This window comes from Aptenodytes patagonicus, chromosome 7 (genome assembly GCF_965638725.1).
Source record: "Aptenodytes patagonicus chromosome 7, bAptPat1.pri.cur, whole genome shotgun sequence".
NCBI classification, from domain to species: domain Eukaryota; kingdom Metazoa; phylum Chordata; class Aves; order Sphenisciformes; family Spheniscidae; genus Aptenodytes; species Aptenodytes patagonicus.
The window spans coordinates 56,962,620-56,978,478 of NC_134955.1; the positions used below are offsets into that span (position 1 = coordinate 56,962,620).

General features: G+C 39.0%; 1 protein-coding gene across 5 annotated transcripts in view; it reads left to right on the plus strand.

The window, feature by feature from the left end:
• The window catches only part of TUNAR (transmembrane neural differentiation associated intracellular calcium regulator), a 177,344-nt gene that overhangs the window by 102,726 nt on the left and 58,759 nt on the right, over positions 1-15,859 (plus strand). For 3 of the 5 annotated variants that reach the window (XM_076345382.1, XM_076345383.1, XM_076345385.1), the window contains one exon: positions 3,323-3,442. The exons of the other annotated variants lie outside the window; for them this stretch is intronic. The gene's annotated coding sequence lies outside the window, so the exon portion shown is untranslated. The remainder of the gene's footprint in view (positions 1-3,322; positions 3,443-15,859) is intronic. 5 annotated transcript variants of the gene reach the window in all.

Consider the following 15,859-nt stretch of genomic DNA (forward strand, 5'->3'; position numbering starts at 1 on the left):
GGCACAAACAGTATGAAACAGGTTGCAGGAGCTCTATAATCAAGCTGAAAATATTCAGAGAATGCAGCCGTGGCATTACATGTTTGAGAGGAAAAACAGTCGAGAGACCAGAAATATAGGAAGCCAATATAATTATTGTTTCCATGTTCATTGGTGTCTCACTAGGTGCAAACCAAAACAGAGGCATTAGAAAGAACTGCAGTGTGTCTTTCATGCAAGTTTGCTTCTCACTACAGTGAGAATATACAAAATTACATTTCTGGAAAGGTTGTTCCTACTGAATTTGCTGTTTTCATTAGAGTTATTCTTTTTCATTATTACTTATGAGCTTAGGGCTAACCAGTAATTATCAAAATTTCTTGCTTTTCTGAAACCAGTTTTCTCTATGAAGCACAGGCTTAGATGTGGACACCCACAAGTTTTGCTTGAATTTTGGGGTAGCAGTAAACCCTTAACCTGCTTAAGAATTTGCAGTTTTCACATGGGTTGGGTGAAATAAAATGCATTGTAACATAGACATAGAAGAAGAGAAATTGCTTTAAGGAATATTCCAATGCAGTTCACTAACCATTAAGTATTATTCTGTTTTCATGAGCTTAAATCTCTACTGACATGAATCTTTTATATCCTGCAGTGCAAGTTGTAATACTTGGATAACTAATACAGTTAGAGCAGTTTTTCATTAGACCTGAGAAAGTTTGGAATTGCTCATGATCTTTGAGCAATTGAGTCTCCATTTTGTGTTATTGAAAAGTTTTTATGTTTTAATAAATGAGTATTCTTGATTGTATTCCTGAACTTGATTTTAGCCATCATTAGTTAAAAAAAAAAAAAGTAATTTGAAATGTGGTTTTAAGACCAGCAATTTGCAGGTCTATTTTCTGTGTAGTAGCATATGTTGTTTCTGCACCCTTTTTATCTGTGGCTCTTAATGTGAGTTTATTAGGATGGGAATTAGAACTAATGACATTAAATAAGATGAGGAGACAATGACAGAGAAATAAAAGGGTATTGCAAAAGTTGCAGAGGCAGTTATAACAAAACCAAGGCCAAAACTTTTCTACATATATAATCATGTGCCAAATTCAGCAACTGTTTATGGAAATGATGTATACTGAAATTATGGCATGTTTAACTGGAGTAGGACAAAACAAAATTGTTGAACGTGTTATTCATTTAAAAAACATACTTGGGGCTATCCTAAAACTAATCACATTTTTGGGCCAAAATGGGCTGAAAAAATATGTGTTTATTTTTCTGAGAACTCTAGATTGGTAGCACTCTCCTTTCTAATTGATGGCTGTGTGGTTGGGTTGGCCTCTGAGATGTCTTGGGGCCCAAGTTAAGTGTCTCCTCTGCCCAAAAGAGCTTCGAGCTCCTACCATCTGTGCAGCCCCGCTGCCAGGGTGTGCTGAGGGACCCAGTTTCCCATGCTGATGTAATTCCAATCTGCCCAACAGCTGACACTGAGGACCTCCCAGTGGCCGTCCACTATGCAGGATGGCCCTCAGCCAGCTGCAGTCCAAACCTGTCCTGCCAAATGCTTTTCATTTTTGTCATGTTTACCAAGTTATATGCACCAGCTGTACCATAGCAATTGTTTTAGTTCTTTCATGCACAAGGAAGGTAACCTAGCTTCAACAAAGTAAATCACCTTTAACAACGAGGTAAATCACCTTTAAGAATAAGGTGAATCACCTTAAATCAAATTATTCGGTATTATTCTGAAGATGTTGGAGGTAATAGTGCATACATGTGCAGTAACCAAAGAACAGTTGCACTACAGTAACTTCGTGCCTCACTGCTTGTGTTTAGGCTCTTACCTTCTGGGGACAAGGAGGTAGTCTGAGGTGTTTCTCTCCTCAGTTAATAGAGCCTGGCTTTTTATCTCAAACATGCCATGGAGCTAAAAGGTTGCCCTAAGGCAGCAGGGTAGGAGGTACATTAGATGAGGAACAGAAACTTGTTCCTGTGCGACTCCTTAGCTTGCACCCAGGACCTTTGAGCAGCACCAAAGACTGTACTTAGACTTGTGTTTTCAGGTTTGTAACATGGGCCTGGGATACAGGAGGCAAGAGCTTGAGATGGTGAAACACGTGTGGTGGGAGGTATGAGGGCATGGAGAGCTGGATCCTAGTAGAAGGTATTAGTTATGTGCAACTGGAGAATGAAGGAAGCAGAATAATTTAGAGACAGAGATGAGAGGATGGTATGTAAAATGGAAGTACAAATACAATTCTTCTTTACAACTAATTGTGATAAGTCATTTCTGGATCCTTTTCTGCAGAGCTGCTACTTGTCCAATAGGTTCCTGTGCTGTACTGTGACATGGGGCTATTGCTCCCCAGGGGCAGAACTTTGCAGCATTCCTTGATGAACTTCATGAGGTTTCTGCTGTCCTAGTCCTTGACTTTATTAAGGTCCCTGTGTATTGAATTTTGTCTTGGTGTCTGTTGTAGCCATCATTCCCCTAAAATGTATGTTATGTTAGCCTTTTTTCTAGTCATCAGGGACCTCCTCTGATTGCTGCAGTTTTTCACAGGTGATAGGCAGTAGCCTCACAGTTATGTCGGCCACCTCTGTGGGCATATCCAAACCAGTCCCTTGGATTTGAGTATGTCCGGCCTGTAAGTAGTCCCTGGCCTATTGCTCCCCTGTTGCTGGTTGCCCCTCTTCTTTGCAGACTATACTATATGCAGAGGTCCATGCGCAGACTTTGCCTGTGAGAACAAGGCAAAAAAGGCATTCAGCCTTTCCAGTGCTGTTCACTACTAGTTCTTTTCCACCCATCAACACACCCACATTTTTGCTGAGCTTCCTTTTGCAGGCTCAGGGACCTGTAGAATCCTTTCTTGTGCTAGCCTCCATAATTTGAGCTTCAGATGGCTTTGGCTTTCCTGATTTTGTCCCGAACCATGCAGTTGTATTCCTGTTTCATTGCCTCTTATTGCTTCCATTCCTTGTGCGCTCACTTTTTGCATTTTAGTCATCAGCGAGCTTCTTCCTAAGCCAGCTGACACTTCTCTTTTTACCTGTTTCTGAGATTGTGAAATGTTTTGCCTGTTAAAAATATCTTACAAATAACATCTTCTCTAGTCTTTGTCTCAGAAATGGATGGATTGGAAAAGAGAAGACAGTCTGAAAGAGAAAACTTCAGTATAAGCAATCTGTTTGACAAAATCATAATCAAATGCAAAAGTTATTAGGAGAAACTGTGGGGCTACAGTCTTTAGCAAAAAAATGTTTTACTGCTATTGATAAACTGAAATATTTTTTCTTGGTCAATATTTGTTCTTCATTAATCTCTCCCCACTATCCATAGGGAATGAGCACCATGTAACCAGACAGCTATAAACCTTCAGCTGCAGACGACTGACAGGAGTCTATAGACCACCAGTTTGGGAAACCTATGCTTTAAACCTCTAAATGAGTCAACATTTGTGTAAGTCAGACACGTTCTGGTATTATGTAGCTAAATAATTTTATAGCCATGTTCATTGTAATGCTAAGAGGTTCAGACACTGTATGAACTGTTCACTAATACAAATTGTCTCTCTGATAATTAGGTAATAAAAATGGAAAGTGTATGTAAGCTATAAATATGTCCTTAAAATGTGCATGAAAAGCTGTGTGCTGTTTACAGTCTGCTAAAGAAATCCTTGCCACAGTGACACTTGACTGTCTTATATAGGTATTGTGGTGGTTACAAGGTTTGGGATTTTTTTTTTTTGTATGAAACTTTGGCTTAAAACAATATTGCTAAACAACTAAGTTCCCATTATATTGGTATTTAAGGCAAGGCTCAGCTATTCTTGTTTAATAATCCAAATGACATGTAGAAAATACTGTGTTGACAAACACTCAGAAAATGTTATATTGTTGTGGCCAGTTTGAGTATTTCAGGCAAAGACAAATATCAGAATTTGGACTTTTACTTCCTCAGCTGCTCTGCCCTTTTTTACTTTAGAATGAGAGATTATGTAAATGCTAAAGTATTACAAGGGGGAAACAATTTGACTAATATAGGTTGAAGTGTCTTGTAAATGGAAACTGAAACACAAGCTATAGAGAAATCACTTAAGTCACTGCTGAGATGTATCCATCTCCCGTAATGCATAAAAGCTAATTAACAGTGCAGTGAACTGGAGGCAATTCAGAGGGAAACATTATTAGATGAAGAAGTACAAAAGAAAGTGAAATGTCTTTCAGCTTACTGACTAAGGATAGGTGAATCTCTAGAAATGTCCATAAGCGACCTTGACAGCAAGGAGGAAGAGTCTGTCTGGAGACGTTCCTTGGGGTACTGCGTCTGTAGGAGTAATAGGATAAAAGAATAGGTGATCAGGTTGTGATGTAAAAGACTAATGCCTTTTCCATGCTAGTGTCTGGCAGCTATTGAGGCTGCATCCATATAGCCCCTAAATGCAGATAAGAAAACATTTTTACTGATTGAGCACACTCTGGTATATGCCCAGTTAATTGTGGTTTTCTATTGTATATATAGCATCTGTAAGCGGAGAACAGCAAAAGCCACTGAATACTGAATCCCAAGCTTGGATATATTTCAAGGCAAGGAACAGAAAAGCCATTGTTTCATGCATTTAAAGCTCAGCTAGAAACTGCTGCTCAGAGCATTTTGAGAACAGTGCTGCTCTCACAAGGAGGTGGACTTAATACTCTTAATAAATCCTTTTAGACTGTATTTCTTGTTACTTGATCATAGAGTTTCCTAGTGCCAGCCCTAGATGAATAGGCTCAAAAAAGTTATTCACCTCATACATCCATTTGCATAGACCTTGCTGTTTTCATTCTGGGTTTTGCTTTGTAGGGACACTGGTGCATAGAACGCTTTGTGGAAAATAAAGTGCTCGATCTGTGCCTGCTCCTGATAGTTGCATTTTCCTCTCCTGAATTTTGTTACCGTTATCTAGATAGGTTTGGAATATGGAGTTGGTGAACAGTAACAGGCTACTACTGATGTGATCGAGGACAACTAAAATGCAAGACAAGCCTCAAATCTCCCTTGATTGCATGTCTTTTGCTGTCACTTTCTTCCCTCCTAGATTTTTCAGCATTTCCCCTTGTAGGTTTTTCATTCTTACATCACTGTCAGAATTATGGGACTTTACAGCTTTAGCCCTATTTCTTCTGCTCAAATGATAAAATGAAATGTATCTGTCTGCATCTTTATTCAGGTTAAGAATAATTAATATTCTAACAAATTGTTTCCCTTCCATCCATGATCAGTTACTTCCAGTAGCTCTCTTTCTCTGTTGATATCCAGAATGAAGGTTTAATAGTGCTGCATCTTATTTTGAGTGCTATTGGTGAAACTCAGTAACTAGTCAACCTATCAAACTGTGCTGCTGTTTAAAAAAAATGTAAAAATATGAGCTTGCTCCTTGCTTGTTTGAACTGAATGCTTGCTGTATGCCTTATTGACTAACCAGTCATTTGAACAGTTCACATAAAACTCATCGATGCTCATCAGAAATACAAGAACAAAAAAATACCCCACAATCTTTTTAGAGTATTTTCATGAACAGCTTTTGATCAGTTGCTGTTTTGATGAGTGCCTGAGCTCTGCAGATGAAAGTCCAGCAGAATTCATGGGAAAGTGAGCTCTGTAGCAACTGGAAGCAAAGCTGTAGTAGACGGATACTTTCACTTAGCCATTGCCCTAGTCTGTGTGAGCTGGCAGATAGTTGGCAAAAGAAGCCAGAAATATTTAATTGAAAATGTTTTTGCTCATATGATTGAGAGTATAGATCTTCTAGTTACACTGGAGTAAAAACAAAACGAGTGTGAGAGAGGAAGATGGTATGAAAATAGCAATTTGAGTTATCGTCACAAGGGAGCATTACACATGGCACCACATAGTGCATGAGTTAATCATCACAAAATTCTTTGGAAGTGAAATAAGAAAGTACAGAACACAACAAGAATGATATTCAAATGCAATAAAATCTTATTTGAAAGTTGTTTACATTTTAAAAAGTAGATCCATAAATTAAGGGTAGATGAAACTGGTTTGTGAGAATTCAAAGAACTTGGCAGAATTCACCCATCCAGTGAAATTAATTTCAGGGTTTTTTTAACGGTTGATATATTTTCCCCTGGAAGGTGTTTATTGATTGCAGCAGGCTCCTCCTTACTGGAGACCACCTGAATTCTGTGCACCACCCCTTAAGAAAGCAGTGCTGGCAAACCAGGCTCAAACATAGTGAGTGAGCTTAAGTATCTTTACACCTTACATGGTTCCTTCATGGGCATAATTTAGAGAAGTGCTGGGAGTGCATAGTGGCTGCACTGTTACCTGGACTCTGCAGCAGCATGACAGATTATCACCAAACCTGTGACACCCAAGACGGACCATCCCAGCAATTTTCCCTACTGCTTCTGGCAAGAGTATCTTCCCTTTGCCAAGTTTGGCTGTTTTACTCAGCAGAAAGTGGCCAAGTGGGGCTCCCCATGGGAGTTCCCATCTTGGTGCTAATCTAGAAGTAACCAGGAAAGAGAGAAACAGGAGGGAAGACAGGATCAATAAAGTAAATGAGGTGAGGAAGAAAAACATGAAAGCGACAGAGACAAGCCAATTAAAACAAAAAAAAAAGGACCGAGGGGTAAATCCTTTCCCTGGGCCAGATGCATCCCTGGAGCCTCACCAGTGCAGTCCTAACCACGATGGATAACCTGGTGGAGCTAAGGCATTCCCCGAAACATGACATTCTTATACAGGACATTTCTGCAGCCTGATGATGTCTTCTAAAAAGCAGTTGTGTGATGTGTGCTATCCAACCTTCCCTGAAAAATTGGGACCTTAATGTTGATATGGGTCATGATGTGGTTATGAATCTTAAGTGCTAAGAGTTACATATGCTCCTGAAATTAATTTGACTACTGTGTACCAAAATCTAATTTATTTTCTTATAATCTCCCAACCATTAAATTGCTAGAACTGAGCTGTATAAATGCTTTAAAGAAAGGCAGCTCCTAGTCACTAAGGAATATTGCAGAAAATTTGCCTTCCAAGCGTGGTTATATAATGCCTACTTATTTTAATTAGACTTTTGCTCTCAAAGTCCCACTTTACCTAAGTGGCATGATCACTGAAACACAGGAGAGATCTGTGATACCAAATGCAATCCGTCTGCTCCTTTCAACAGTGACTTCACCTTTAGTATTACGTCTCTCAGGCATGTGAGCCCCCAGCAGCTACTTGCAGTGCTGTGTATTATTAGTGCTTACTCAGAATGGGTCTTGTTCTCTGCTATCAGAAGTGCAAGAAATGTCTGTGTAAGCATTGCATAGCTTTAATTCTCCTGCAGAACAGTGGTCCTCCGGGAGGAAAGTCAAATAAACAACAGCCTAAACTGTACTCCAGATAGCTGAAAACCAGGAACAGGACCAAACCCAATTATTCATGAGATGATGCTGATGTTAGTCTTTTCTCAGTAAGTAACACCAAGCAGAGACAATTTTTTTGAAGTAAGTAAATTCCAACTAATTAAAGGTTTCCCTTCCTTCCAGTCTTACTTGAGAACTATTGCTGTATTGAAGTCTTTGGCAAGCATGACAAAGGTATCATGGTTATATCCATTAACTCCTCTACCCCTGTAGCCAGCTGCTTCTTCTTCCTATGTTTTCTGTGACATGTCCTGTTGGAGAACATGGAGACCTATTTGGGTAGGCACTGAACACAATTTCAGTGTACAAACCAAAAAAGAAAGCCAAATTGTACACTTGTCAAATCATAAAAGGATGATTTGTGTATATACATGGCAACAATCCCTTTCTATTTTTTGGTCCAGCATTCTTGCACTTCTAACTGAGCAGAACAAACAATTTGTTTCCGTGTAATTGTGTTAAGCCTACAGGCGTCTGAAATTCCTGATAATTGTGCTATGCTTTGTTATGATGATGAATTACTGTGTATGTTTCTGCCATGCTCATTAGTCTTATTTTGCAGTCCTCACCCTGCATGTGCACTAAGATATATTGGAGATTGACCCTAAAAGGCAGTGTCCCTGTGAACCATATTGTTTTAAAGTCACCTTTTTTTATTTTGCTTTTTGACATCAGCTGCTCTTTTGATTCTGAAAATAGAAGACATCATAGTTTTTTCTTTCATTGTCTGATTTAGAGACTGAATACTTTATAGAACATGTCATCCCTTGGTCAAAAAGCAGGAACTAATTCCAAGAATAAGTGCCTTACAAAAACAATAAAACAATCTTACATATAGACATTGAGAACTGTTTTGGAAAAGAGAGAAAACAGTCTTGGAGCAAAAAGGAAGTGTGGGCTCTGCCCAGAGAGAAGAGATATAGCTGATAAAAATTCAGGAGTATATAGATTGGTAGGAGAATTTGAACAAAGCTGTTTAAGGAAAGAGAATGAGCAAGGTAATAAACAAATGATACAACCCATAGTGAGCATTTGCAGCAGTTTATTTTACTGAGTGGATTGTTTACTTCTCAGAGCAGTCACTGCAGTCAAGCAGGAAAAGAAATGCAGTCGAGCATCTGCTGCATGTCTTCTTTCTCTCGGTGGATACTACCGTTTTTGCCAGACATGACACATACACACAAGAGGCATGTTGGGAAGAAGCTCAAAGACCTTACTCAGTCATCTAGCAGTATCTAATCTGATAGAATAGCTAACCACCTAGTGGATAAGTTACATTGGGAACTAGACCTGTGTAAACCTGCATCCATAATCACATTTATTATGGTCAATTCCTACAAAAATGCTGCAGTGGAGAAGTTAAGATGAGACTAAATTCACAGAGATCACATGGGTAATAAGATTGAACTTTTTTAGGGAAACTGGTTTAGGGAACTGATTTTTACAGAACATTAGGCTATTGGCAAAATAACTATTTTTTGCTTAGATTCTCTTAATGAAAGGCAACTTCTCTTTTTTGTCAAATATGGACTGTCAAAAGATGGACTTGTGTTTCTATGTAGACACACTACCTCCATGCATCGTGGGTCTTTTGTCACCTGACGTCTCAATTTACCAAAGTTGTGGTGGTTTTGCAGTAAGGGGGTCAGCACCAAAGTGTCTGAATACATCTAAATGATCAAAGGTTACTAGCTGATGCCATCCATGCTCCAAGATGCTGCAGCACGGGCCAGCTCCTGCTTGGAGTGTGGCCAAGTTTGCCATCTACTGAGCCTGCATGAAGAAGCTGAGAAGTGTGAATTTTTAGCTCAAATACTATCCTATGATAATGCATCTAGATGGCTTGCAAACCTGAGGTGATATCATAGAATCATAGAATGGTTTGGGTTGGAAGGGACCTTAAAGATCATCTAGTTCCAACCCCGCTGCCATGATCAGGGACACCTTCCACTAGACCAGGTTGCTCAAAGCCCCATGCAACCTGGCCTCGAACACTTCCAGGGATGAAACGTGGAGTGAGTTAACTCATGACCATCTAAATCTGACCATATAACTATTCCTTAAACTGACCCTTAAGGCTCAAGATCACTCCTCTGTAACCCTTTTGAAAGTGATTACTGGTGCTTTCTGCTTGATTGGTTCGGAAGACAGTGTATGCAATACATCCTTGTACTCTTGAGGAACATATATGAATGAGCTTGTGCTGTGCTTTTCTCCTGCTAGTCTCCTCTTGAATTATAGGAGGGAAACCATCATAAGCCACTTCTTACAAGTGCTGCATACACCGTGGCAGTAACATGGCCTTTCCAGATATAGGTCCTGTTCAAGTTCTTAAATTCCAGTGATTCAGCTGGCAACTGAGATACCTAAATTTGTTATGCCTACCTCCTACTGTAGGAGTCTGTTTGTGGGCTAGAGGCTTGCTTCAGTCACCCACACACAGGAACTGCTGCCTTTTCAGATGCCCTAGAGTATGCAAGACACCCTGACGGGTCTGGGAGACCTATTGCCAGCAGGAGGACAGGCAGGTTACACTGTCTCATCTCAAATGGCACTGCCTCCCTCTGTGTGGGCAATGGAATGAGCCCTCAGTATCAAAGCCCTTACTAGAGTCAATAAAGATCAAGGCTGGAGTCAATGGAGCTGAGCGAGTGATTCAGCTCAGCAGCTGCTGGTTCCCTAGGTAAGGGTGAACTGAATTGTGCTTTATGTTGCATTGACTAGATTTCTGCTGAGTACAGCAGGCGGATGAACAACTGATGCATGTGTGTGTGCCTACATGTAGATAACTGTGTTTAGATAGCCTAAACTCAAAATATTTCAAATGGTCAAGAATTAATTTTTAGAATTTGAAAGGATAATTGCAGAAGCCTTCTTTCAGTACTAATACAGAGCAATCAGAGTACCTATAAAGTTTAAAGGTCTCGTGGGGAAGTATCTGTCCTACGGAAGGTTATAACCGGAAACAGAAATATTTGCCTTGTATACAAAAATTAACATATAAGGCAGACCAACTAACAAATGACCTGGCAGGCAGGTTCCCAAAGGAAAACAGAGTATTGCTTTAAAATAAGATGTTTTTAAAATGCTAGAAGACACACTAATGACAGGTGGAATATTGGCAGAAGCTGAACAGGAACTGGATAGCATCACCACTGTTTTTGACTGCTCTGATCCCAGTAGCTTTGTGGGGCATGATTTCCCATTCCTCATTAATGAAGAGCTAACAGGGAAAAGGTGCACCGTTTCTTTCAGTAATAGATTTTTCAGGGAGTAAAGGGCTGAGCTTTATGTGCTCTTTCTGTGCTACAGGGCTGGCCTTGTTGCACTGAAGACAGAGGTGCGGTAGCATTCGCATGTGCAAAATTTAATTACTCTGATTTATCAAGCAATTATTTTTCCTACTAGTTTTACTTAACTGTGGGAGATCTCATCCTTTCTTTGAGCATAATGAGTGCATTTGCTCCAGGAGGCAATTTGCCATTCACAGATGAATTCTCTTTAACAGTGACTTTGCCTTTATTTTTCATTTTCAAATGAAATTACAGTCAATTTGTTAGTAAATTTGAGTAGTAAATTTATTAGTATATGAAAACAGTGAATTCTTTATTGCATGATGACACAGCTTCTGCAGGAAAGTGATTCCCATCCAAACCTTCCTTTTAGACAATAATGTTAAGCTATGCTGGCGGAAGATGGAAATTTTGAGTTTGAACCAGCAGGCTGGAGAAGGTCTTGTATTCAGAGTTTCTATTATTTCCTGCATGAAAGCACTTAACTTCTAATCTATAACATAAATTACAATCACCACTTCCATTTTTCAGCCATTTAAATGAATTAAGGAGTCTTCTGTTTCCAAAATATTTGGTATAAATGCCAACATCCGAGAGACAGTTTGCATCTGTAAGTGTCTGACTTGCACAAGCTTTTAGCACACAGTTTCAGCAAGGGGACAGCATGCCATCTTGTTGCTATTACCTGTGATTAGCACAGTGCTCGCTATATTTACTGATGATTCTCACTCCTGTTCAGAAGCATCTAACTCTTCCTTGCATCACGGGAGGAGCTTGTTTGTGCTATCTATGTCTATGGTTTCTTCTGAGGGATCAGATAAATCAAAGGAGGTGATTCTTATTCTGAAAAATGGGCTCGATGGGGAAGTGGGTTAGTTAGGTTGTCCTGCTTCCACTGTCCTGGGGATAAAGACAAGCCTTCTTTGAGAGCCTTTAAAAAGAACCATTACTGATGAACCCTCAGTCACAGGATGATTAGGTTTATATCAGTCACAAGATGTGACTTGCATGTGGTAAAACTCCAGATTTCGGTGGTGAGGGTCTAGAACCTGACAGCATCCCTCACTGGGCTGTGGAAGCTGTTTTTGCCTCCATTCGCTGTCTTTCTATGCACACTGAACATTTTCCAATATTTTGTCCCTTTTACTTTTAATCATATTTCATTGCTAACTTCTGTTTTTCTCATTTGTAATCTCATATTATCTATTATAAAATATTGTGCTAAAATGGTCTCTATAACTTCCAATTCATGTGGAGCATCTCATCATGTTCCCCTTTTTACCAAGCCTTCTTATACTTTTTTACATCACTGCTTATCGCATACATACAGGGTGGCATCTTAAAAAGCCTGTAACAACTTTCACCAGATCCATTTCCCACACTCTTGACAGCAGAAAACAGCCTAATTTTCATTAGAAAAACCATCCAGTTGGAACGAAAATAATTAGGATGCAGCAGAAAAAAAAAATCCATGTGGGCCACAACAGGAGACAAAATGCTCTTCGCATGGTTTTTTGGCTTTCATTCTTGAATGCTTCAGAGTTTTCACTTGATTGATTGGTAATAGATGCATTTAATGTAGTTGCAATCTAGGATTCACAGGATCTCACAAAGTCACAGGAGGTCGAGGTTAGAAGGGCCTCTGGAGAGTCTGCAGTCCAAACCCTTGCTCAAAGCAGGGTCAGCTACAGCAGGTTGCTCAGGGTTTTGAATATCTCCAAGGATGGAGGCTCCATAACATCTCTGGGCAACGTGTTGCAGTATTTGACCACTGTCAGAGTAAAAGAGTTTTCTTCTGAAGTTTGAATGGAATTTCTTGCATTTCAGTTTGAGACCACTGCTTCTTGTCCCTTTAGAGCCTTGTGTATAGCATTGCAGGACAACATTGTGAAAGAAAAATTCAGTAGTAACTTTGATAGTACACTGAGTGAATATTTGAGTTAATCTATTTGTAGTTTCCCAAATGCTAAGGCCAGAAGAAACATTAGAGCCATGTATTCTAACCTCCTTCAGAAGAAAAACCATAAAGTCAGTGTCAGTAATTTCTGCACAAAGCCAAATAATCATCTGTTGCAAGACAGTATATTTCATAGGAAGGACTTGTATCTTCAAATGCAACTAGAAGTAACTGAGAATCTACTACATCCACTGGTGATTTGTTCTAGTAGTTATTTGCCTTTATCCAAAAACGAACTTATAAGTTTTCAGAAAATAAAGCAGGAAGAGACTCAGGATGCCAACCCCCTTACCTGAAGCTGTGTCATTTTTGCCTAAGCCTTTTTTGCTAGGTGTTTGCCTAACTTTTTCCTTGATAAACTTAGTGATGGAGACTGAGCTGTTTTTGTGGACAGTTCTAGTTGTTCAGAAGTTTTTTTAGTGCCTGGCTTTAAATGTGCTTTGTTGGTATTTAAGTGTGAAACTTCTGCTTTGTCCCTGGTGGTCATGGAGAATTGCTTAGTCTCTTCCTTACTGCTACCCTCTGTACATCTGAAAACTGCTAAATCTCCTTTCAGATTTCTCTCCTTTAGATTAAATGACCCCTTCAACCTTTCTTAAGCAATGTTTTCTTGAATTCTATCATTCTTACTGCTCTCTTAACTTCTTCCAGATGGCCTAGACTATTCTTGAGGAGCAGTGCTTGTAACTGAAAACATACTCCAGTGGATGCTGCACCAGCTCTCGCAGACAGCCTTTCATTTAGGCAGCATGTTTGCCTTTGGCAACATTGGCATGTGCTCAGATCTGATCCGCTTTAATCCTCAGACCTTTTACAGTCACGCAGGTCTGTCAGTCCCTATCTTCTATTTGTGTAGTGTATTCTAAGTGTATAACTTTATATTTTTTTCCCCCCAATATGAATTCTGGTTTTGCAGGAGAGTTCTCTAACCTGTCAAGATTATTTGGAGTTTTAGTCCTAGGCCTTTCAGTGCTTGAAACTTCTCCTATTTTGGTATGATCTCTATATTTAATAAACATATTCTATCTATAATGTCATGCAAGTTATTTATGAAAACATAGTATAATAGCAGATTCTGCAGAATTTTATTTAAAATATCCTTTCATTTTGAATGGAATAGCCCAACACAGTTTGTCGATACAACTTCCAGCTCCGAAAGTCATTAAATTGTATATTTGTTGAAACCAGGACAGCCTACCACAGGAAAGTTAAGTATATACTTACCATATTTTTTCGTGTTCTTCCCTGACACCTGCTAGTGACTTCTGTCAGAGAAAGGATTCTCAGCTCAGTAAAATTTAATTTTGACTTATTATGGTTATTTCTGTCTATTTATTTTCCACTGTTACACCTTAACAATTCTGATCATTTTCCTGTACAAGGAATTGGATTAATTTAGTATGATTTGATATTGAAAGGTCCGTGTTGGCAGTCACCTATGTCTTTGCTGTCTTTTAGGTGCTTGTGAATGATTTGTTTGACTATTTGTTCCAGGATTTTTCCAGAACTGAAATTAAGCTGAGTGGTTTTCTCTCCTCTTTCCTGTCTCTCCTCTCTTTTCCCTTTTTTAAAAAAATAGATGTAGGAGTGGCCTTTTCCCAGTTTTGTGGAGCCTTACTTATTTTTGACACGTTTTCAAAAGGTAATCATTTATCAGCCCTGGGATAAAGAGTTGGCTGAAGGAAAATACCCACAGAGAATTTTCAGTGAGCCTATCTTATCTTAAAACCTCTCATTTACCTATTTTCAAATCTGTCTGTCACTGTTCTGGTTTTATTACTCATCCCTCTGGTGCTAATTTTGTTAGCTGTAAGATCATAGTTGGCATTTTTAGTGAAGACAGAAGCAAAGATGTCATTAATACTGTGACCTCCTCAAGATTCCTGTCGAGGAATAGACCAACATTTTTCTTAATCTTCCACTACTAATAACGTAAATACGGAGTATTTTCTCCTATATTTTATTTTCTCACAAGTTATGTTTTGCCTTTCTGATTTTATCCATAGACTGTTGATACTCGAGTTCAGGATATTTGGTGCCTATGAGTTGTCCTTTTTTTTGTGGTTTGGGTTTTTTTTTTTGTTTTTTAACAGCACTACCAGCTGTCCCCAACTACTTTTCCCCTTTTTACTAACATTATGTAAAAATCTAGCACTTCCACCTCCCAGTGTTTATTGCACTCTGCTGTCCTAAGCTCCATGATTTATGACGTTTATGTTCTCCTTTCTAACCTTATGAGGACAGTTAGTTCTGTCATCTATTTCATGGTCGCTTTCAGACAAGTTACTTTGCATCTGCACGTTCTCAACCAGTTCTTCCAGGTTGGCCAGAAAGACAGCCAGGAGACCTTTTCCTTTACTTGCTTTCTTCACCTTTTATAGAAACAAAAATGTCACCAGGACATTTCAAGACTTTGCTGCCAATATGTTCCTGCTACCTTCCTTTCCCAGTGGTTGTCCGGATAATGAAAGAGTTCCACCACAAACCTGTCCTGTGCTCTTTGTGTTTTTGCTGGTTGCCCAGAAAACGCTTCATCCACCTGGACTTTGTGACCAGACCAAAAACATGACAGAATCTTTTTACCTTCAACAACTTAGTAGGTCTTTATTCCTCCATCTCCTGGGATTCAGAAGAATATCAGTATACCCTTGATACACAGAGAAACATGTCCTTTGTTTTACTTTTCAGTGAGAGCTGAGCAAGATATATAGACTTATGTCTGCTAAATAATTAAATTGGACAGTACTGCAGCATTCAAATGCTGATACCTTCTGAGTCAAATTATCTGTTGGTATAACTCCAATGACTTCAGTATGGTTTCTCCAGCAGAGAATGACCTATATTTTCCCCTTGAAAAGGAAGAAAAAATATGCAAGTCTTCTTAAAATCTGAAGTTGTTTTGATTTGAATTTAAGAACTTACAAAACATTTTCTGACCCATGTAATTATTACTTTAAATGTTATATGCAGGATAGTTCATAGACCATAAATAGTAGTATTTCAGAGAAAAAAAACCCCAAGATTATGACAGCAAAGACAAAACCCAGAACAAAGAGAATGACTTATCAGATCTTGTGGATACTACATTAAAAGACAATGAGGATTTCCCTTTTATATGATTAATTCAGATTTTAATAACTAGGTTCTTCTGCTCAACTGCAGTCAATTTTTTCCATCACTAATGTAGAAGATCAAACAAAAT